This window comes from Pseudophryne corroboree, chromosome 5 (assembly GCF_028390025.1).
Source record: "Pseudophryne corroboree isolate aPseCor3 chromosome 5, aPseCor3.hap2, whole genome shotgun sequence".
Classification (NCBI taxonomy): domain Eukaryota; kingdom Metazoa; phylum Chordata; class Amphibia; order Anura; family Myobatrachidae; genus Pseudophryne; species Pseudophryne corroboree.
In genome coordinates this window covers 436,005,972-436,029,934 of record NC_086448.1, presented here as the reverse complement: position 1 = coordinate 436,029,934, position 23,963 = coordinate 436,005,972, and the positions used below count along the sequence as shown (strand labels likewise).

General features: G+C 41.2%; 1 pseudogene; it reads right to left on the bottom strand.

Annotated features, from left to right (window-relative positions):
• Positions 1-23,587: 23,587 nt before the first annotated feature.
• LOC134930197 (5S ribosomal RNA) lies at positions 23,588-23,707 on the bottom strand (annotated as a pseudogene).
• Between the last annotated feature and the right edge of the window lie 256 nt (positions 23,708-23,963).

Here is a 23,963-nt window from a genome sequence, read left to right as displayed (position 1 = left end):
GTTAGCCAGTACTGTGTAGCTTTGTATTTGTTTGTTGCTTACTGCAAATAGGCCTTGGGATTTGGTACTACACTCTGCCAATCCAGACCTAGCAGTAAGACTGGAGTCAGTCGTTTAACTTGCTGGGGTTCTTTTGCTACTCTGTGAACTTAGCAAGTTTGCGGCTGTATTCTCAGACTTGCCTGCAAAAATCCCTTCTCACTGTGCAAGGTGTTCTGGTGTCAGTTTAGTGGCAGTAAGCTGAACCAGTGCACTGCAAGTGAGGACTAGGATTGTGGAGACTCTCCTTGTGTCTATTATTCCATCTCAGACCAAGGAGTTTACTGCCACACCCGTTGGTAACCCTTTAGGGTTTTGCTGTTGCCCTTAGCAACAGCATTTCGGGTTCTCTACGTATTAAAACACAACATCTTGCTTTTTCCATCTGAGCATTACTAATACTAGGGAGACACCCAGTTTCTTAGCCTCTGGGCTTCTCTGTTCACTTTGTGTTTATTTTGTTACCCTATCACCTTCTGTGTACGTAATGTCATATTCCTCAGTCTGTCTGTGAGTTCATTTGTTTAGCATCCCTATCCGTTCAGACACCAGTACATTCCTGCAGGCACTAGTGTGCATAACAGTTCAAACACCAGTACATTCCTGCAGGCACTGGTGTGCATAACAGTTCAGACACCAGTACATTCCTGCAGGCACTGGTGTGCATAACACCAGTATATGTTTGTCTGCCTGAAAAACACTCCTGTGGTGGCTTTTTTATACTAGTTTAGCAGTCTGCTGACAGTGTCCACCAGGTCCATTATACTGTATATAGCAGTACGGTAGGCCACTGCTCTACCTACCTCTGTGTCGTCACTCGTCGTCCATAAGTATACTATCCATCCATCTACATTGTATACCTGTGGTGGCTTTTTTTTTTATACTAGTAGTACTAGTTTAGCAGTCTGCTGACAGTGTCCACCAGGTCCATTATACTGTATATAGCAGTACGGTAGGCCACTGCTGTACCTACCTCTGTGTCGTCACTCGTCGTCCATAAGTATACTACCAGCCATCTACATTGAATACCTGTGTTGGCTTTTTTTTTTATACTAGTAGTACTAGTTTAGCAGTCTGCTGACAGTGTCCACCAGGTCCATTATACTGTATATAGCAGTACGGTAGGCCACTGCTGTACCTACCTCTGTGTCGTCAGTCACTCGTCATCCATTAATAATAATAAATATACTATCCATCCATCTACATTGTATACCTGTGGTGGCTTTTTTTTTATTTATACTAGTAGTACTAGTTTAGCAGTCTGCTGACAGTGTCCACCAGGTCCATTATACTGTACATAGCAGTACGGTAGGCCACTGCTGTACCTACCTCTGTGTCGTCACTCGTCGTCCATAAGTATACTATCCATCCATCTACATTGTATACCTGTGGTGGCTTTTTTTCTTTATACTTGTAGTACTAGTTTAGCAGTCTGCTGACAGTGTCCACCAGGTCCATTATACTGTATATAGCAGTACGGTAGGCCACTGCTGTACCTACCTCTGTGTCGTCACTTGTCGTCCATAAGTAATTTAAGTATACTATCCATCCATCTACATTGTATACCTGTGGTGGCTTATTTTCTTTATACTAGTAGTACTAGTTTAGTTTAGCAGTCTGCTGACAGTGTCCACCAGGTCCATTATACTGTATATAGCAGTACGGTAGGCCACTGCTGTACCTACCTCTGTGTCATCACTCGTCGTCCATAAGTATACTATCCATCCATCTACATTGTATACCTGTGGTGGCTTTTTTTATACTAGTAGTACTAGTTTAGCAGTCTGCTGACAGTGTCCACCAGGTCCATTATACTGTTTATAGCAGTACGGTAGGCCACTGCTGTACCTACCTCTGTGTCGTCACTCGTCATCCATAAGTATACTACCATCCATCTACATTGTATACCTGTGGTGGCTTTTTTTTATATACTAGTAGTACTAGTTTAGCAGTCTGCTGACAGTGTCCACCAGGTCCATTATACTATATATAGCAGTACGGTAGGCCCCTGCTGTACCTACCTCTGTGTCGTCAGTCACTCGTCATCCATTAATAATAATAAGTATACTATCCATCCATCTACATTATATACCTGTGGTGTCTTTTTTTCTTTATACTAGTAGTACTAGTTTAGCAGTCTGCTGACAGTGTCCACCAGGTCCTTTATACTGTATATAGCAGTACGGTAGGCCACTGCTGTACCTACCTCTGTGTCGTCAGTCACTCGTCATCCATTAATAATAATAAGTATACTATCCATCCATCTACATTGTATACCTGTGGTGGCTTTTTTTCTTTATACTAGTAGTACTAGTTTAGCAGTCTGCTGACAGTGTCCACCAGGTCCATTATACTGTATATAGCAGTACGGTAGGCCACTGCTGTACCTACCTCTGTGTCGTCACTCGTTGTCCATAAGTAATTTAAGTATACTATCCATCCATCTACATTGTATACCTGTGGTGGCTTTTTTTCTTTATACTAGTAGTACTAGTTTAGTTTAGCAGTCTGCTGAAAGTGTTCACCAGGTCCATTATACTGTATATAGCAGTACGGTAGGCCACTGCTGTACCTACCTCTGTGTCGTCACTCGTCGTCCATAAGTATACTATCCATCCATCTACATTGTATACCTGTGGTGCCTTTTAGTTGTGCGCATTAAAATATGGAGAACAAAAATGTGGAGGTTAAAAAAATAGGGAAAGATCAAGATCCACTTCCACCTCGTGCTGAAGCTGCTGCCACTAGTCATGGCCGAGACGATGAAATGCCATCAACGTCGTCTGCCAAGGCCGATGCCCAATGTCATAGTACAGAGCATGTAAAATCCAAAACACAAAAGATCAGTAAAATGACCCAAAAATCTAAATTAAAAGCGTCTGAGGAGAAGCGTAAACTTGCCAATATGCCATTTACGACACGGAGTGGCAAGGAACGGCTGAGGCCCTGGCCTATGTTCATGGCTAGTGGTTCAGCTTCACATGAGGATGGAAGCACTCATCCTCTCGCTAGAAAAAAGAAAAGACTTAAGCTGGCAAAAGCACAGCAAAGAACTGTGCGTTCTTCGAAATCACAAATCCCCAAGGAGAGTCCAATTGTGTCGGTTGCGATGCCGGACCTTCCTCTTTTTTCTTTCATTTTTCTTTGCATCATGTGCTGTTTGGGGAGTATTTTTTTAAAGAGCCATCCTGCGTGACACTGCAGTGCCACTCCTAGATGGGCCAGGTGTTTGTGTCGGCCACTAGGGTCGCTTAGCTTAGTCACACAGCTACCTCATTGTGCCTCTTTTTTTCTTTGCGTCATGTGCTGTTTGGGGAGTATTTTTTTGAAGGGCCATCCTGCGTGACACTGCAGTGACACTCCTAGATGGGCCAGGTGTTTGTGTCGGCCACTAGAGTCGCTTAGCTTAGTCACACAGCTACCTCATTGCGCCTCTTTTTTTCTTTGCATCATGTGCTGTTTGGGGACTATTTTTTGAAGTGCCATCCTGTCTGACACTGCAGTGCCACTCCTAGATGGGCCAGGTGTTTGTGTTGGCCACTTGGGTCGCTTATCTTAGTCACACAGCTTCTTCATTTGCGCCTCTTTTTTTCTTTGCATCATGTGCTGTTTGGGGACAATTTTTTTGAAGGGCCATCCTGTCTGACACTGCAGTGCCACTCCTAGATGGGCCAGGTGTTTGTGTCGGCCATTTGGGTCGCTTAGCTTAGCCATCCAGCGACCTCGTGCAAATTTTAGGACTAAAAATAATATTGTGAGGTGTGAGGTGTTCAGAATAGACTGGAAATGAGTGGAAATTACGGTTATTGAGGTTAATAATACTATGGGATCAAAATGACCCCCAAATTCTATGATTTAAGCTGTTTTTTAGGGTTTTTTGAAAAAAACACCCGAATCCAAAACACACCCGAATCCGACAAAAAAAATTTGTGGTGGGGTTTTGCCAAAACGCGTCCGAACCCAAAACACGGCCGCGGAACCGAACCCAAAAACAAAACACAAAACCCGAAAAATTTCCGGTGCACATCACTATTAGGGCCCATTTGTTAAATCAAATATACAATATCATGATAAAAGTAGAGTAGTAAGGAGGTAAAGTACATGTCAAAGCTGCCTATCCATAAAGCTGCTTAGATTTTTATGACATCAAATTATGTATAGTTTATACAAAACATGTACTAATCAGGAACTTTTATAATATAACTACAGTATATTCCAAATTGCAGAGAACATCGGCTGTGCCCAGCTTTGTGCAGTCTCCATTGTGATTCAGGGAGGCTGTAGCGTTGTTGGTTTGTACATCATGGGGGTAATTCAGAGTTGATCGTAGCTGTGCTAAATTTAGCACAGCTACGATCAGGCACTCTGACATGCGCGGGGACGCCCAGCACATGGCTAGCCCGCCCCGCTTGTCAGGCCCTACCCCGTCGCAGAAGTACAAAAGCATCGCACAGCGGCGATGCTTTTGTACTTCAGGAGTAGCTCCCGGCCGGCGCAGCTCCTGCACGCTGGCCAGGAGATACTCGTCGCTGTCCGGGTCGCAGTGGCTGCGTGTGACATCACGCAGCCACCGCGGCACGCCCCCAGTGCCGGACCTCGCCCCTTAAACGGCAGCTTAACGCCGTAAATCAGGCAGAGGCGATCGCATGAGCCAACAGCACTGCTTAGAGAGCATTGTCAGGGGATTGTCAGACTGAAGCCCTGAAGTGCTGGAGAGACTGCACAGAATATGACACCACTTTGATTCCCAACAAGAATGTTAAGAGAGATTTCATCTAGACAGAAAATAAAGTACTTCAAATTAACAGAACAGAAATAAAGGCCTATTCTGTGTTGGAAGCAAAGGGGGGAAAAACAAGTAACTTTGCACCAGGACAAACTATGTTGCACTGCAAGGGGTGGAAATACAATTGTTGTTGTTTTTTTTAATTCATAGTAAATACTGCCTGTTTTGCATGTAGCCTACAAATACTGGACAACTTTAATTTTACACTGCACTTTAGATTTGAATTTGGACACACCCTCTCAAATGTAAATAGCTCTGAACAATTTAAATCTGACCCACCTGCAGTACAACATGGGTTTGCCAAAGTGCAAAGTTACTGTATTCAGCCCAACGACAGGAGAGTACTTGGGTGGCGCTTGTACCAGGCAGATGTAGACAGACCGGGCTGCTATATGAATAATTTATTAAGAACAGTGCTGGTCAAGTGCATAAAAAGAGCAGATAGTAATGTATTTGCATAGGGGGAAAACATCAGAGTGTGTACCTAGATTTAATTTGTAATTTCATCTGTGTTGAACTAGTTAATTGATGAGAAAAGTAACATAGTAACATAGGGGTAAATTTACTAAGATGGGAGTTCTATTTAAGATGGGATGTTGCCCATAGCAACCAATCAGATTCCAGGTATTATCTTCTATAAGGTGCTAGATAAATGAGATGTAGTATCTGATTGGTTGCTATGGGCAACATCCCAACTTAAATAGAACTCCCATCTTAGTAAATTTACCCCATAGTTTCTGAGGTTGAAAAAAGACAATTTGTCCATCGAGTTCAACCTGTTAGTGGTCTCCTACACTGAAGTATTATTAAGACTAATTTAACTGTGGTGAGTGTTTAGCCATAAACTAAAATACTAAATTTTTTATTACTGTAGTACATGATTTACCCACCATAACCCTGTATTATTATTATGTCCTTATCCATTAGGAATTTATCAAGCCCATTCTTAAAAGTAACGACCGAGTCCGCCATTACTACTCTCTCAGGCAGGGAATTTCAAATACATATAGGGGGTGATTCCGAGTTGTTCGCTCGCTAGCAGATTTTAGCAGCATTGCACACACTAGGCCGCCGCCCTCTGGGAGTGTATCTTAGCATAGCAGAATAGCGAACTAAAGATTAGCAGAATTGCGAATAGAAATTTCTTAGCAGTTTCTGAGTAGCTCGAGACTTACTCACAAATAGCGATCAGTTCAGTCAGTTTCGTTCCTGGTTTGACGTCACACACACGCCCAGCATTCGGCCAGCCACTCCCCCGTTTCTCCAGACACTCCCACATTTTTCCCTGGCACGCCTGCGTTTTTCCGCACACACCCAGAAAATGGCCAGTTTCCGCCCAGAAACACCCACTTCCTGTCAATCACACTCCGATCACTTCAACGATGAAAAATCTTCGTTCGGGCGTGAGTAAATCTACTAAGTTTTGTGTTAAAATACTAACCGCATGCGCACTGCGAACCATGCGCATGCGCATTTTTGCCTTAATCGCTCCGTTGCGAAAATCGGCAACGAGCGAACAACTCGGAATGACCCCCATTGTCCGTACTGTGAAGAAACCTTTCCATCTCTGTGTGCGAAATCTCCTCTCCACTAACCTATGCGGGTGTCCACATGTCCTTTTTGATGATCTTACAAAAAACAGATCCCTGTTAGCTCTGTGTATTGACCCCTTATATATTTGTAAATGTTAATCATGTCCCCTATTAATCTCCTTTTTTCCAGTGTAAACATGCCTAACCTAGCAATCCTTTCCTGGCATTCAACACAGGCGACGGCAATCATACATTAAGGGGTCTATATTTATGAAGCAGTGAAAAGTGTGGAGAAGTGAGCAAGTGGAGAAGTTGCCCATGGCATCCAATTTGCATTGACGTACTATTTATAATTTGCATACTATAAAATCATACAGAGCAGCTGATTGGTTGCCATGGGCAACTTCTCCACTGGCTCACTTCTCCACCCTTTTCATTGCTTCATGAACAGACCCCTAAGAGAGAAGTCCAGAAACAGTGCATTTTGTACCTGATAAAAGAGGTCAGTTGGAGGGTCTGTTTTTATGTTAACAGGCATCTTCTGGTCCATGTGATCTCCCACATGAATAGTGAACCCTACTCAAGACACTATATGCACAAGGGGGACCAATTTCTTCAGTGGGTCCTTGTTGCAGAGAAACAACCATGTAGTTAAGAAATTTCTTGCAAGCACAGGGGATACCTAGGCATTGCACTTAAAATCTCCTATCCACAACAGTGTGTACAGTATATGCATTTGGCATTCATCCCTGTTATAGTGATGTTTTGCCTTGCTCTTACTGTATACATTACTAATAGTGTTTACTGTATCTGTTTCTGTACCAATAAAAATATTTAGCCCGAATTAAAAAAAATAAAATAATTCAAAGGGTGACATTTACCCTGGGTGCAATCAACTCTAGCTGCACCTCCACCCAGTGGCAGGTAACCATGGGCCTGAATCTGTGTTGGGAATAAAGTAGAGATGTGCGGCGGGCACTTTTCGTGTTTTGTGTTTTGGTTTTGGTTCTAATTCCATTTTCGTGTTTTGGTTTTGGCTTGGTTTTGCCAAAACCACCCTTTCGTGTTTTGGTTTTGGATCTGGATGATTTTTGGAAAAAAACATAAAAACAGCTAAAATCACAGAATGTGGGGGTAATTTTGCTCCTACAGTATTATTAACCTCAATAACAATCATTTCCACTCATTTCCAGTCTATTCTGAACACCTCACACCTCACAATATTGTTTTTAGGCCTAAAAGTTGCACCGAGGTGGCTGAATGACTAAGCTAAGTGACACAAGTGTGCGGCACAAACACCTGGCCCATCTAGGAGTGGCACTGCAGTGGCAGACAAGATGGCACTATTCAAAAACTAGTCCCCAAACAGCACATGATACAAAGAAGAAAAAGAGGTGCAATTAGGTAGCTGGATGGCCAAGTTAAGCGACACAAGTGTGTGGTACAAACACCTGGCCCATCTAGGAGTGGTACTGCAGCTACAGACAGGATGGCAGATTTAAAAAATAGGCCCCAAACAGCACATGATGCAAAGAAGAAAAATAGGTGCAATGAGGTAGCTGGATGGCCAAACTAAGATAACACAAGAGTGCGGCACAAACACCTGGCCCATCTAGGAGTGGCACTGCAGTTACAGACAGGATGACACTTGAAAAAAATAGTCCCCAAACAGTACATTATGCAAAGAAGAAAAAGAGGAGCAAGATGGAATTGTCCTTGGGCCCTCCCACCCACCCTTATGTTGTATAAACAGGACATGCACACTTTAACAAACCAATCATTTCAGCAACAGGGTCTGCCACACGACTGTGGCTGAAATGACTGGTTTGTTTGGGCCCCCACCAAAAAAGAAGCAATCAATCTCTCCTTGCACAAACTGGCTCTACAGAGGCAAGATGTCCACCTCATCATCATTCTCCAATTCCTCACCCCTTTCACTGTGTACATCCTCCTCACTGAGTATTAATTCGTCCCCACTGGAATCCACCATCACAGGTCCCTGTGTACTTTCTGGAGGCAATTGCTGGTAAAGGTCTTCCCAGAGGACTTTATAATTAATTTTGATGAACATCATCTCCACATTTGGAAGTAACCTCCTACGCCGATCGCTGACAAGGTTACCGGCTGCACTAAACACTTTTTCGGAGTACACACTGGAGAGGGGGCAACTTAGGTAAAATAAAGCCAGTTTGTGCAATGGCCTCCAAATTGCCTCTTTTTCCTGCCAGTATATGTACGGACTGTCTGACATGCCTACTTGGATGCTGTCACTCATATAATCCTCCACCATACTTTCAGTGGTGACAGAATCATATGCAGTGACAGTAGACATGTCAGTAATCATTGGTAGGTCCTTCAGTCCGGACCAAATGTCAGCTTTCGCTCCTGACTGCCCTGCATAACCGCCAGCAGGTGGGCTAGGAAATGACTCTTTTTTTGACGTCTGTGTACATTCTCGGTATCGAAAAAAAGGTATTTTGTTTCCCCAGCACCCTGAATGATAACAGTATCCAGATATAAATCCCACATAATAATAGAATTCAGAGATCTTCATTACACATATTTGCGCAAATGTGTGGTTAAGCCCCAAAGCCGCATCAAGGCGTCTCTGTATATTTGGGGTCCCTAGCGCTATATATAGGTGCAGGGTGTGGCACCCCAATACACCAGCATAAGCCAGAAAGCCCAGCGTACCATACCAGTTAAAAACTATAGTGTTAATAAATTAGTATTTAGGAAGCAGAGGCTATAGAGAAGGTGATACAAAAATGAAATGTAATTAAAATAGAGAAATAGTGTTAAAAAATTAATAAGTGAAAAGTGTTAATAGAATGTAAAGGTATACCACACTAAAGCCATCCAGCTCAGCCAGTCCAGAGGCACCACACCTCACACCTCCATTACCCCAATCTGGGTCTAAGATTAACCAGCAAGGAGCCACATGATAATGGCTCCTTTCTACAATATGTCTAAGCTAAGAGCTACCTACCTTGGAGCAACCCCATAATGCTCCATGTGGCATGTCAGGGCCGGCACCTCCTCCTAATATAGGAACCTCTCTGCCTCTCACAACAGACATATATAATGGTAGATGCTCAATAAGCTTTGTGATATCATTCAGGTGCTCGAAAGGGAGGGGTATTTCTGAGCAAGAAAAAAAGGCATTTTGTTTCCCCCAGCACCCTGAATGATAACAGTAACCAGATATAAATCCCACATAACAATAGAATTCAGAGATCTTCGTTACACATATTTGCGCAAATGTGTGGTTAAGCCCCAAAGCTGCATCAAGGCATCTCTGTATATTCGGGGTCCCTAGCTCTATATCTAGGTGCAGGGTGTGGCACCCCAAAACACCAGCATAAGCCAGAAAGCCCAGCGTAGCATACCAGTGAAAAAACTATAGCGTTAATAAATTAGTATTTAGGAAGCCGAGGCTTTAGAGAAGGTGATACAAAAATGAAATGTAATTAAAATACAGAAATAGTGTTAAAAAATTAATAAGTGAAAAGTGTTAATAGAATGTAAAGGTATGCCACACTAAAGCCATCCAGCTCAGCCAGTCCAGAGGCACCACACCTCACACCTCCATTACCCCAATCTGGGTCTAAGATTAACCAGCAAGGAGCCACATGATAATGGCTCCTTACTACAATATGTCTAAGCTAAGAGCTACCTACCTTGGAGCAACCCCATAATGCTCCATGTGGCATGTCAAGGCCTGCACCTCTTCCTAATACAGGAACCTCTCTGCCTCTCACAACAGACATATATAATGGTAGATGCTCAATTAGCTTAGTGATATCATTCAGGTGCTCGAAAGGGAGGGGTATTTCTGAGCAAGAAAAAAAGGCATTTTGTTTTCCCCAGCACCCTGAATGATAACAGTAACCAGATATAAATACCACATAATAATAGAATTCAGAGATCTTCGTTACACATATTTGCGCAAATGTGTGGTTAAGCCCCAAAGTTAAGCGACAAAAGTGTGTGGTACAAACACCTGGCCCATCTAGGAGTGGTACTGCAGCTACAGACAGGATAACACTTAAAAAAAAAATAGTCCCCAAACAGTACATGATGCAAAGAAGAAAAAGAGGAGCAAGATGGAATTGTCCTTGGGCCCTCCCACCCACCCTTATGTTGTATAAACAGGACATGCACACTTTAACAAACCAATCATTTCAGCGACAGGGTCTGCCACACGACTGTGGCTGAAATTACTGGTTTGTTTGGGCCCCCACCAAAAAAGAAGCAATCAATCTCTCCTTGCACAAACTGGCTCTACAGAGGCAAGATGTCCACCTCATCATCATCCTCCAATTCCTCACCCCTTTCACTGTGTACATCCTCCTCACTGAGTATTAATTCGTCCCCACTGGAATCCACCATCACAGGTCCCTGTGTACTTTCTGGAGGCAATTGCTGGTAAAGGTCTTCCCAGAGAACTTTATAATTAATTTTGATGAACATCATCTTCTCCACATTTGGTTAAGCCCCACAAATGTGTGGTTAAGCCCCAAAGTCGCATCAAGGCGTCTCTGTATATTTGGGGTCTTTAGCGCTATATCTAGGTGCAGGGTGTGGCACCCCAAAACACCAGCATAAGCCAGTAAGCCCAGCGTAGCATAACAGTGATAATGGCTCCTTACTACAATATGTCTAAGCTAAGAGCTACCTACCTTGGAGCAACCCCATAATGCTCCATGTGGCATGTCAGGGCAGAGAGGTTCCTGCATTAGGATGAGGTGCCGGCCCTGACATGCCACATGGAGCATTATGGGGTTGCTCCAAAGTAGGTAGCTCTTAGCTTAGACATATTGTAGTAAGGAGCCATTATCATGTGGCTCCTTGCTGGTAAATCTTAGATGCAGATTGGGGTAATGGAGGTGTGAGGTGTGGTGCCTCTGGACTGGCTGAGCTGGATGGCTTTAGTGTGGCATAACCTTTACATTCTATTAACACTTTTCACTTCCTCCTCAGCGCCAGCAACACCCATATCCTCATCCTGGTGTACTTCAACAGTGACATCTTCAATTTGAATATCAGGAACTGGACTGTGGGTGCTCCTTCCAGCACATGCAGGGAGCGTGCAAAGGGTGGAAGGAGCCAGTGCTGGGAAGGTCAGGCATCGCAACCGCTGACACACTTGGACTCTCCTTGGGGATTTGTGATACCATCTCAGAGAGCACAGTTCTTTTCTGTGCTCTTTGCAGCTTAACTCTTTAAATTTTTCTAGTGGTAGGATGAGGGCTTCCATCATCATGTGAAGCTGAACCACTAGCCATGAACATAGGCCAGGGCCTCATCCGCTCCTTGCCACTCTGTGTCGTAAATGGCATATTGGCAAGTTTACGTTTCTCCTTAGACAATTGATTTTTTTTTTTTAGGTCTTTTTACTGAACTTCGGCTTTTTGGATTTTACACGCCCTCTACTATCACATTGGGCATCAGCCTTGGCAGACGACGTTGATGGCATTTCATCGTCTATGTCATGGCTAGTGGCAGCAGCTTCAGCACTAGGATGAAGTGGTCCTTGATCTTTCCCTATTTTCTCCTCAAAATTTTTGTTCTCCATTATTTTTTGGGAGTTATATGAGACAATGGGGGTAATTCCAAGTTGATCGCAGCAGGAAATTTTTTTAGCAGTTGGGCAAAACCATGTGCACTGCAGGGGAGTCAGATATAACATGTGCAGAGAGAGTTAGATTTGGGTGCGTTATTTTGTTTCTGTGCAGGGTAAATACTGGCTGCTTTATTTTTACACTGCAATTTAGATTGCAGATTGAACTCACCACACCCAAATCTTACTCTCTCTGCACATGTTATATCTGCCTCCCCAGCAGTGCACATGGGCCCTCATTCCGAGTTGTTCGCTCGGTAAAAATCTTCGCATCGCAGCGATTTTCCGCTTAGTGCGCATGCGCAATGTCCGCACTGCGACTGCGCCAAGTAAATTTGCTATGAAGTTAGGATTTTTACTCACGGCTTTTTCTTCGCTCAGGCGATCGTAGTGTGATTGACAGGAAATGGGTGTTTCTGGGCGGAAACAGGCCGTTTTATGGGCGTGTGGGAAAAAACGCTACCGTTTCCGGAAAAAACGCAGGAGTGGCTGGAGAAACGGGGGAGTGTCTGGGCGAACGCTGGGTGTGTTTGTGACGTCAAACCAGGAACGACAAGCACTGAACTGATCGCAGATGCCGAGTAAGTCTGAAGCTACTCTGAAACTGCTAAGAAGTTTGTAATCGCAAAATTGCGAATACGTCGTTCGCAATTTTAAGATGCTAAGATTCACTCCCAGTAGGCGGCGGCTTAGCGTGAGCAACTCTGCTAAAATCGCCTTGCGAGCGAACAACTCGGAATGACCTCCATGGTTTTGCCCAACTGCTAACAAAGTTCCTGCTGCGATCAACTTGGAATTACCCCCCACATGCGGCACAGGAATGACTGGAATGACTAATGAGACAGGACACTACCACTGGTCTGATGCAGCACAACAGGTTGTTGATATAATTATTATACTGCAGCAGTGGACATATAGCAGCAGCGTATATCGTCACTGGAATTACTGATGACACAGGACACTACCACTGGTTTGACGCAGCACAACAGGTTGTTGTTATAATTGTTATACTGCAGCAGTGGACATATAGCAGCAGCGTATATCGTCACTGGAATTACTGATGACACAGGACACTACCACTGGTCTGCACAACACAGCACCACTTTATACAGCTACACTGGATATATGGCAGCAGAGAACATTAACACTGTGAATGGCTGGACTGATGCAGCACAATACACTGACTACACTGGACTGGTCTGCACAACACAGCACCACTTATACAGCTACACTGGATACATGGCAGCAGAGAACACCAACACTGTGACTGCCTGGACTGATGCAGCACAATACACTGAGTGACTACACTGGACTGGACTGAGCAGCACAACACTTGCCACCCCACTTTCCCGCCCCAACACACAGACACTGAACACTGAGGACACGTCCTCTCTATACACCCTCCGAGACTGGAGTGAAAATGGCCGCGACGCACGGCTCCTTATATGGAATCCAAATCCCACAAGAATCTGACAGCGGGATGATGACGTTTTGCCACGTTCCGGTTTCCGAGTCAGGCGGGAATACCCAAGCCGGACTCGGATCCAGGCTCGGAAGGCAAAGTTCGGTAGGGTTCGGTTCTCTGAGAACCGAACCCGCTCATCTCTAGAATAAAGTAAGTAAGAGCAAGTTACTGTGCACCTCAGTAAAACCATGTTGCTATGCAGGTGGGAAAGATTTAAAATATGCAGAGAGATTTGGGGGGGTGGGGTATATTCACTAAAAAATCGATTTGGGTTGATTTTGATTTATTTTTGGTTGATGTTTGGTCGATTTGTGATTGATTTTGTGTTTCAGTGTCTAAATCACTCATTGAGGCATTGTGACACAGATGATTTTTGATACCCTTTTAAATAAAAATATGTCAAAAATAGGGAACCGAACCGACCCAAACATTGCGATCTGATCCGGGATCCAAGTCCGGCTCGGGACTTCCTGCCTTACTCGGATTCCAAAGCGGGACCGAACATCATCTTCCTGTTGTCGGATTCTCGTGGTTTTGGATTCTATATAAGTCCTGTGCATCAGCGCCATCTTCACTCCACTTGGCTGTGGTGGCTGTGGTGGATGGATGTGTCCGTCTCCAGTACTGTGTTGTCTGGCGTGATGTGGGGCGGGTGCTCTGTCCGCTGTATCTGAAAGGGGTGCCCTCTCTGTCTGCTGTATCTGAAAAAGGGGTGCTCTCTCTGCCTGCTGTATCTGAAAAAGGGGTGCTCTCTCTGACTGCTGTATCTGAAAGGGGTGCTCTGTCTGTCTACTGTATCTGAAAAAGGGGATCCCGCTCTGTCTACTGTATCTGAAAAAGGGGTGCTCTCTCTGTCTGCTGTATCTGAAGGGGGTACTCTGTCTGTCTGCTGTATCTGAAAGGGGTGCTCTGTCTGTCTACTGTATCTGAAAAAGGGGATCCCACTCTGTCTACTGTATCTGAAAAAGGGGTGCTCTCTCTGTCTGCTGTATCTGAAGGGGGTACTCTGTCTGTCTGCTGTATCTGAAAAAGGGGTGCTCTCTTTGCCTGCCGTATCTGAAAGGGGTGCTCTCTCTGTCTGCTCTATTTGAAAAAGGAGTGCTCTTTTCTGCCTGTTTTATCTGAAAGGGGTGATTTGTCCATCCATCCAGGGGCTCTACCACAGTGTAGAATTAAAATAATTAAAGCTAAAAACAAAAAGCCTAAAATTATAAAAAAAAAAAATTTTGGTGCTGTACCCCAGTGTACTATACAATTTGTATTTTATTTTCATAAGTACTGTGACACTGCCGGTCAGACCGCAGTATATTATTTCTTACTAATACAAGTATTGTGCAACGCTGTCTGTGAAGGTCAACCACAGTGTGTAATTACAGTATATATCTTTGTGACTCATTTGTGCACACTGTAATCGCAGTGTGTGATATAAAAAATTATATTTTATATATATATATATATATATGTATATATATTATTTTGATTTATATTAATATTTTGTGCTCCATCCATCTAGGGGTGTTCTGTCAGTCCACCCAAAATAAAAGACATCTTTTTTTTTTATATTTTGTGCTGTATCCTCCCAGTATACATCCAGGTGTGCTCTGTCCATTTCAGGGTGCTGTGTCCGTAGCTCATATTCTTATGTTATAACTTGTCCTATTTTCATAATTCTTTTTATCATGACATTGTGATGCATTCAAATTAACATTATAATAATAATAATAATAATTATTATTATTATTATAAATTAACTAAATTTAAATTAAATTAATATAACTAAACTTTCCACACTTGTATAGAGAACCTTCTGCATATCAAATATATCTTTGAGGAACAGAAGAACTTAATGAAAAATAAATTAAAATCATGATTACAGCATCTAAAATATTGTCTTTACCTTAATCATCTTTTTGTGAATTAAAATCTTGAGCCTTGCCTAATGCGTCATTTTTTAAAATACATTATTTTTAAAAATATTTTGTGCTGTGTCCGTCCTCCCAGTACAGGTTGAGTATCCCATATCCAAATATTCCGAAATACGGAATATTCCGAAATACGGAATTTTTTGAGTGAGAGTGAGATAGTGAAACCTTTGTTTTCTGATGGCTCAATGTACACAAACTTTGTTTAATACACAAAGTTATTAAAAGTATTGTATTAAATGACCTCCAGGCTGTGTGTATAAGGTGTATATGAAACATAAATGAATTGTGTGAATGTAGATACACTTTGTTTAATGCACAAAGTTATTAAAAATATTGGCTTAAATGACCTTCAGGCTGTGTGTATAAGGTGTATGTGAAACATAAATGCATTCTGTGCTTGCACTTGGGTCCCATTACCATGATATCTCATTATGGTATGCAATTATTCCAAAATACGGAAAAATCCCATATCCAGAATACTTCTGGTCCCAAGCATTTTGGATAATGGATACTCAACCTGTATATACATCCAAGAGCTGTTGCTGCTCCGTCCAGCTACCTCGGTGCAACCCTTTGGCCTAAACTGGATAAAAACAATATTGTGAGGTGTGAGGTGTTCAGAGTAGACTGGAAATTAGTGGAAATGAATGTTATCGAGGTTAAAAATGCTGTAGGAGCAACCCCCCCAAATTCTGTTATTTTAGCTGTTTTTATCATTTATTCCAAGAAAATACAAATGCACAACCAAAACCCGCATGGGCAGTTTTGGCAAAACCAATACAGATCCAAAACACAAAGGAGAGCCAGATACAAAAGCAAAACCCAAAACTCAAAAAATGGCCCGGCGCACACCCTTATTCAAAAATCATCAGCTAGTAAATTTGGGATTTAGGGGTACATTTACTAAAAGTCGATCTGGGTAGATTTTTGATCGATGTTTGGTTGATTTTGTATTTCAGAGTCTTAATTTCACATTTACTAACAGATGATATTTTACTTATTTTTTCTTGAAAGGAAGTCAAAAATCATCTGTTAGCAAATGTATGATTTAGACCCTGAAACACAGAAATCCTAAACCCGAAACTAAAATCTAAAGTGCATTATAAAAATAAAGAATTTGTGGGCTACATGCAAATGCAGCCAGTGTTTACCATACATTAAAAAAAAGTCTGTATTTGCATTCCTTGCATTGCAATATGGCCTGTACAGGTACACAGTTATACCCCTTTCACACTAGAAGCAAAATACTGGGTTTTTGCATGTGAATCCACATTAACCCATTATTTTGCTAAGTCTGAATGCAAATAATCCGTGACCTGTGACCTGGGAATTTCTGGCTTGCTAGGCTGAGCAAATTCCTGTGTCTCAAGTGTGGAAGGCGTATGACTTGCTCTTTCATACTTCCCAACTGAGAACCAGGCCTCGTGTACTATACCTATCAGGGAGGGATGGGAGGGGCTCCAAAAACATTAGTGTATCATGCCCCAGTATTTCTTTGCCAGCCCTGACTGTGGTTCTTTTTTCTTGCTTTGCTTCCAACTCAGAAGTTTTCTAAAATGTATCATTAACAAGCATTTCATCTCCTTGTTACATATTTGAATTAATTTATAATGTGGAAATCAGATTGAGGATAGCAAAATATTTTCTTGTGACATCATGGGGCCGAGTCTGATTTGATTGTAGTATTGATATTGGATTGTGATTATTTGGGGGGGGTTTTGTCTGCACATATGGGTTATTCCCAGAAGGTGATTTGGAGGTAATTGGCGATTACAAAAAGACACACAGAGATGGTGCATCTCACTAAAGTGAGTAAGTTCATGGAGTGAGATGTTGGAGTTTGCAACCGTCAGGCTGAGGGGTCAGATGCAGCAGTAACATTTCATGTTACATGCAAAGTGGGTAAATAATTTAATTTTACAAAGAAAGATTATTAAAATGAGATAAATAATTGGAGACTATGCAGTTTGTCCAAACTAAAAATCTAACAAACAACAATAGGCCATAGCAATAATGTTAATGCCATCACTTTCTTGATTAATTGAAGCCACATTTGACACTAACCTGAACAGAATTTTAAGGAACAAAAAAGAAAGGGTTGGTCACAGAGTGAAGGAAATTGACCTTTGATGTCAAAGTTCTGCACAGAACATGTTTTGATCATTCTGCCTCTGAGAGCGCAAAGTATACATTCAATATAAGGATATCATTTACATGGTTTAATATTGGATTTACGCAAGTCCAACTTTCAGGTAAAAGAATGATGCGTTGTCTTATCATGACTGGAAATTATAGTACTTATAAATTACAGTTGCGGCCTCCTGGATCAGTATGTGCAGGCATAACTGATTTATAGTGGTTGCATGCACACAAGGCATTCTACACCCTTTGGAGATACAGCTTATATAGAGTAAGCTGCATTTATAAATCTTTTGTGCCTACCTGTGCTCAGTATATGCTATATATAATGATAGTTATCACCATGTGTCTTTACTTATAAAACTATTTTATATAAATGTACATTTTTGAAAGACCACAGGTTCCTAAATTGCAATCTGCACTCTCAGCCAGTGGTGGAACTACTGCCAGTGCAAGCAGTGCCTTGCACTGGGGCCCGCCACTGTCCAAGGGCCCAAATCCAGTGCGGCATGTAATGAGACAAACTGACACATTACATGCCGCTGTCCGCCGCCCGCCGAGGAGAGGAGCGCTGCGCCAAGGGGGGGGGGGGGTGGAGGAGGAGGAGGGAGGTGGAGGAGGGAGCCGCAACAGCGCAGTGTAATTGGTGGAGGCGCTGCTGCTGCTGTCCCTCTCCTTCACCATAGGCTGCGCTCCGCCGCTGTGAATGCTGGGAAGGGGATGCTGTCTGTTGTAATGTGTAAAAAGGGGGACGCTGTCTGCCGTAATGTGTAAAAAGGGGATGCTGTCTGCCATTATGTGTCAAAAGGGGAACGCTGTCTGCCGTTATGTGTAAAAAGGGGATGCTGTCTGCTGTAATGTGTAAAAAATTGGACGCTGTCTGCCGTAATGTGTAAAAAGGGGACGCTGTCTGCCATTATGTGTAAAAAGGGGAACTCTGTCTGCCGTTATGTGTAAAAAGGGGAACGCTGTCTGCCGTTATGTGTAAAAAATTGGACGCTGTCTGCCGTAATGTGTAAAAAGGGGACGCTGTCTGCCGTAATGTGTAAAAAAAGAACACCTGTGTTCCTTCACTTTTCGGGAGCCATTCTATATGTACAGTATGTACAAATCGCACGGCTATGTCCAGTGGATTGGGCCACTCATTTTTTAATTTTCTCACTCCCGTGATGCCTACTGGAGAAGAGGACTGACCGGCACCTAGGATGCATACTGAACAAGGGGACAGACTGGTGCTAGAGATAAGGTAAGTATATCACTGAGTGTGAGTGTGGGTTTCAGTGTGCATTAAAGGACTACAACCTACGGTGTGTGTGTACTGTGATTATTTTAATGCTTACTTTACAGGGGGACCATAGGTACCAGCAAGTCCTGAATGCTGTGCATGCTGGCACTTGTGGTTCTCCAAGTGTTGGCATTCAGGGGATGCTTGCTCGGACTGGTAGTCCCACTGTAAAGGACAATATTACTTTTAATCTAACTTTCACCAAAATCAACTCCGTACCCACATTTTGAAGGCTATCCTCACAACAAGCCATTTGGTTCTCCCAGTCGCATTCATTAAGTTCCTGAACAACCATAATTTTGTATGAACGGAACCCAATGGCATGTTATGAGAATATCCTTCAAAGTCTTTTTTCAAACGCTGTTCTGTTCACTATCAGAAATTAACTACAAATGTGTCTCGCGAATGAAGGCCACCATCTGGTCAATGTCATGTTCAAAAACAATGGAAAATAAACTGTATTCCATGCACTTTTAGATTATGTACTAAAATTTTGAATAGCATTTACAATACCTTTTTTGTTAACCTTAAAGTCTGGGAGGTTTTTTTATTCACCCTTTAGATTCTTTGTTTACACATTGTTTTATATGCATCTTACTTTATTTACTAATGATTACTAACTCTAGATACAGAAACATTGTTTTTCCTTTCCCTTTTTCTTTTGTACACCTCACCCATTAAGTTATGTACAGTATATCACAGACTCACCATTTGATATCTATTATTATTTTTATTCAGTTTGTTGGAAGACATTTAGTTTTCCCCATCCCATTATGCCTGCATCCATGCTTTCCGTATCTACCCATTCAGTCTACATGAGACCAATTAAGCAAAGGGCACATCTGCTTTACAGTTGCCTGAGGAAGCAGTCCTGCACCAAGAAACGTGTTGCAGTGACACGAGTGCTTTCATGTGAGAAATCCATTTCTATTTTTTATTTATAGTACTTTTTTAATTTTATGATTTATCAGCAAAATATTTTTATTGCCTATATTGTTTTGCCTTTATTAACATATGGATTTTCTGCACTGTTATACAAATTTTACTGGTTCAGAAGCATTTTAAAAACACCTGTTTTTTAATAGACTTGCTTTGTATTCCCCAATAGTTAATCATTTATACTCTGCAAGTGAGACTAACACCCTAAATGCAATCTGATATATGTCATTGTATATTGTTAGTTTCTGGGAGTGAAGAAATGAACACCCCATACATATATGATTTTATTATTTAATTCGATAACATTTATTTATTTCATTAACCCATTCACTGATCTTTTCTATACATCAATCTTTCTTTATCATATGAGTAAGAGATTCTGTCTCCACTATATGGGAATAATTCTAACCACAACTAGAGTCCACAAAATATACTTTTTTTTTATTAGAACAATTTTTAAAGAAAATACATGTTATATCCTGTGCAGGGGAAACACACACACAAACGTATCTCTTAACCTCCTGGGACATTTTGGAAGTCCCCAATTCTCCCAGGCTTCAGGACAATCATTTTCATTTTATTCATTAATTATTAAATTTGATATTATTTGCATGGTGCCAGTCAGAACATCTGCCTAGACAAACTTTAATACCAAATAGTATTAAGAAAAACTAGTGTATTACCATATAGATGTTAGTCTGATTATGAGAATTTGTCCACATTTAGAAACATGTCCTTATACCAAAAATCTGAAAGTTGGCAATATTCCCAGTTACAGTATGAATCGAGCCCTGGGAATGTTAAAATATGTGGATCAGTATGTTTGTATGCATATCAGTGGATTAATGCATCTATCATATATGCATTAACGACCATGAAGAACAAGACTTTTACTTAGCCATTAAAGCTCTGCTCGGAGAAGCTAATGGACCAAAGAATCACTGCATGTTAAGTTGATCTGATCTCAAACATGTAAATGCCAACTATACCAGGCATTACTGGGCAATTTGTCAATGGAATTTGGGCCAATCAAAGGTGAAGATTTTCATCAATGTAAAGAAATTCAAACCAAGGAGCCTAATAAATATTTTACTGCGTATAGTAGGATTAAGAAGCTTCAAATTCTACCATTATGAATCATCAGCTAAATGTTGCAAAGCAAAGTATTTAAAACTTGATTTTATAAACACATATCAAATTTCTGTAAATTACATTTGCTAAAGTGAAGGTTAACTTATTGCATTGCAATAATGTTTATTTTTATATATACAGGTTGAGTATCCCATATCCAAATATTCCGAAATACGTAATATTCCGAAATACGGACTTTTTTGAATGAGAGTGAGATAGTGAAACCTTTGTTTTTTGATGACTCAATGTACACAAACTTTGTTTAATACACAAAGTTATTAAAATATTGTATTAAATGACCTTTAGGCTGTGTGTATAAGGTGTATATGAAACATAAATGAATTGTGTGAATGAAGACACACTTTGTTTAATGCACAAAGTTATAAAAAATATTGGCTAAAATTGCCTTCAGGCTGTGTGTATAAGGTGTATATGAAACATAAAAGCATTCTGTGCTTATATTTAGGTCCCATCACCATGATATCTCCTTATGGTATGCAATTATTCCAAAATACGGAAAAATCCGATATCCAAAATACATCTGGTCCCAAGCATTTTGGATAAGGGATACTCAACCTGTATATATATATATATATATATATATACATACACACAAACAAATATAAAACCACAGCACTCGCCACCCCAGAAGAGGGTGCAATATCTGCATTCAACACTCATAGGGTGGGGTGCATGTAGCCCATGGCCATCTACTTAAATATATATACAAACAGAAAATTCAGCACTCACCAAAGCAAGCTCACTTATCCTCACAACATGAATAAATAAATGATGGGGGTTTAGTTAGAGCCTGCAAACCGATTGCCAAGGTACCCCACCTTCATGCACTTTTAAGACTTTGTGGTAGTGTAGGACCTGCATGAAGGTGGAGAACCTTGGCGATTGGTTTGCAGGCTTCCGTGCATTGGCCAGTTCACTAACTAAACCCCCATCATTTATTTATTGATGTTTTTAGGATAAGTGAGTTTGCTTTGGTGAGTGCTGAATTTTCTGTTTGTATATATATAGATATATATATGTATATATATATATATATATATATATATATATATATCTTGGGCAGTGGAAGTATGGCGCCACAGGTGTGTGTGAGATAGATAAATATGACAGAATCAGACACTCCTTACATAATTCAAGGCGTCAGCTAACCCTCAAGTATTAGGCAGGGATAAACTGCCTAGGTTAAATTGTATAAAAAAAAGGGGGGATGAGGGTTTCAGCGACCAACGGTGTCTAGTAAACTATAATAAATATGAAGAGACTAGCTGGATACTTAAAAAATAGTAGTATATTTATTAATACAAAAAATAAAACCAAGGTATAAAACCAATTATAATAAATGTCGCAGTGGGTTTAAAGGCCGGAGGGTATATGCTAAAAATTAATACCAACTAAAAGGATAGCTAAAACAATAAGACAAATAATATAAAGGCAATGATGATAAAATATCCAAAAAAAGAGAGAATGCTGCTTATCTTTTTAAGGTGGAGAGTCAATGGAGGTACACCCAACGCGTTTCGTCACTCTGACTTCATCAAGGGGTATGGGACTACTGAACAGGTACTCTTATTTATAGCACATGTAATTAGAAATGGATAGTTGTGACATCACTTCCTGTCTGGACTAATATTATTAACTTATGTGAGTTTTTTAACACTGGTATAACGGTAGCTTAGTGTATTAAAAAACAACCTCATAAAACTTTTCATACATGAAAAACGAGTATTAAATAGTATAAAACTTCATTAAAACAGTCCGGGGACGGGGCCGACGTCACTTCCGCCCCACTTCCTTTGTAGGAGAACTCGTATTGCGCATGCGCACAAGCGCCCCACTTCCGGTCAGTGAATAAGTCTGTTTATGTTTCTCGGTCTGTTCTTCCGTTATCGCCGTCGCGTCACTTCCGGTCGCGGGCGGGATCTTCATCTATAGGCTAGGCAGCTTGTCAGTCATCGCGGCGGCCATTTTGTGGATGATTTTGATTTCTGAAGCTTACATCAGTGCCGAGTCTCTCTCTTTGACAATAGTAGTTGTCCTTCATTTATGTGGCCATTTTGTTGGAGTTTCTGACATCCAGTGAATACAACAGTGCAGAATTCCGTTTTGGAAGCAGCGAAAAATAAAAATAAAAAGATGTATATGTTAGTGTCTATTCTATTATAGAATTTTCAATTATCATAATGTGATCTGAGACTTTTAATTGGGGGAGTTTTGAGAATGTAAATAACAATTATTGCAAAAAAGTGATGTTTCTTGTTCAAACAGCGAGGTGGACAGAACATAGAATTAAACCATAGACCATATTTATACTAGTCAATTTGTGGCATAAAAAAGTTTTGAATACATTTTTTGACCTTAGAGGAGTAATAGATAACCTTGTATACATGGTATAGGCATAGGAATAATTTCAGAATGGTGATAGTCAGTGAGGAGATAAAAATATAAATATAAACTAGTTTCTGATATCAATTATGTGCATATGTGCTAGACAGCGTGGAAACATTTAGGATACGTTAGTATATTAATATAATATTACTCAGTCATATACTAGTTTCTGGTGGTATATATAGAAAAATAGTGCATATGTGTATGACTGGTTGTGAGAGTTGGTGATGTGTTAAATTGATTATTGCTACCAAGAACCTGTGCAATGGTGATTTAGCCGTCTATTAGTATTATTTTTGAGCCTGACAAGGCTCGCTCTTCTACAGTACCCAATATTCGCAAGTAGTTACCCACTTGTTACTGATTGGGCCCAACACTGCTTAGCTTCCAAGATCGGACGGGATTGGGCGTAGAACCAGTGCGGTATGACTGTAGCATATAATGGAATGAGTCAGGCATACACTATAAAAGATTTTTATTAAGATAATTAGTGACTATATACAGTGTTTTACAAATGGTGGTGATCGGAAAGTAAGTATGATGATGTGAACCAAGCTTGAAAAGAAGAGAATTGGCTTATCTGTATCCAGAAGATTTTGGAGGGGGGTACTTCTCTCATAGAAATGGAGCGATTTCATATCCCTCATTGAAGCCCATGGGGTGTGCAGTTTTTAGTTGGAATATCCAAAACAT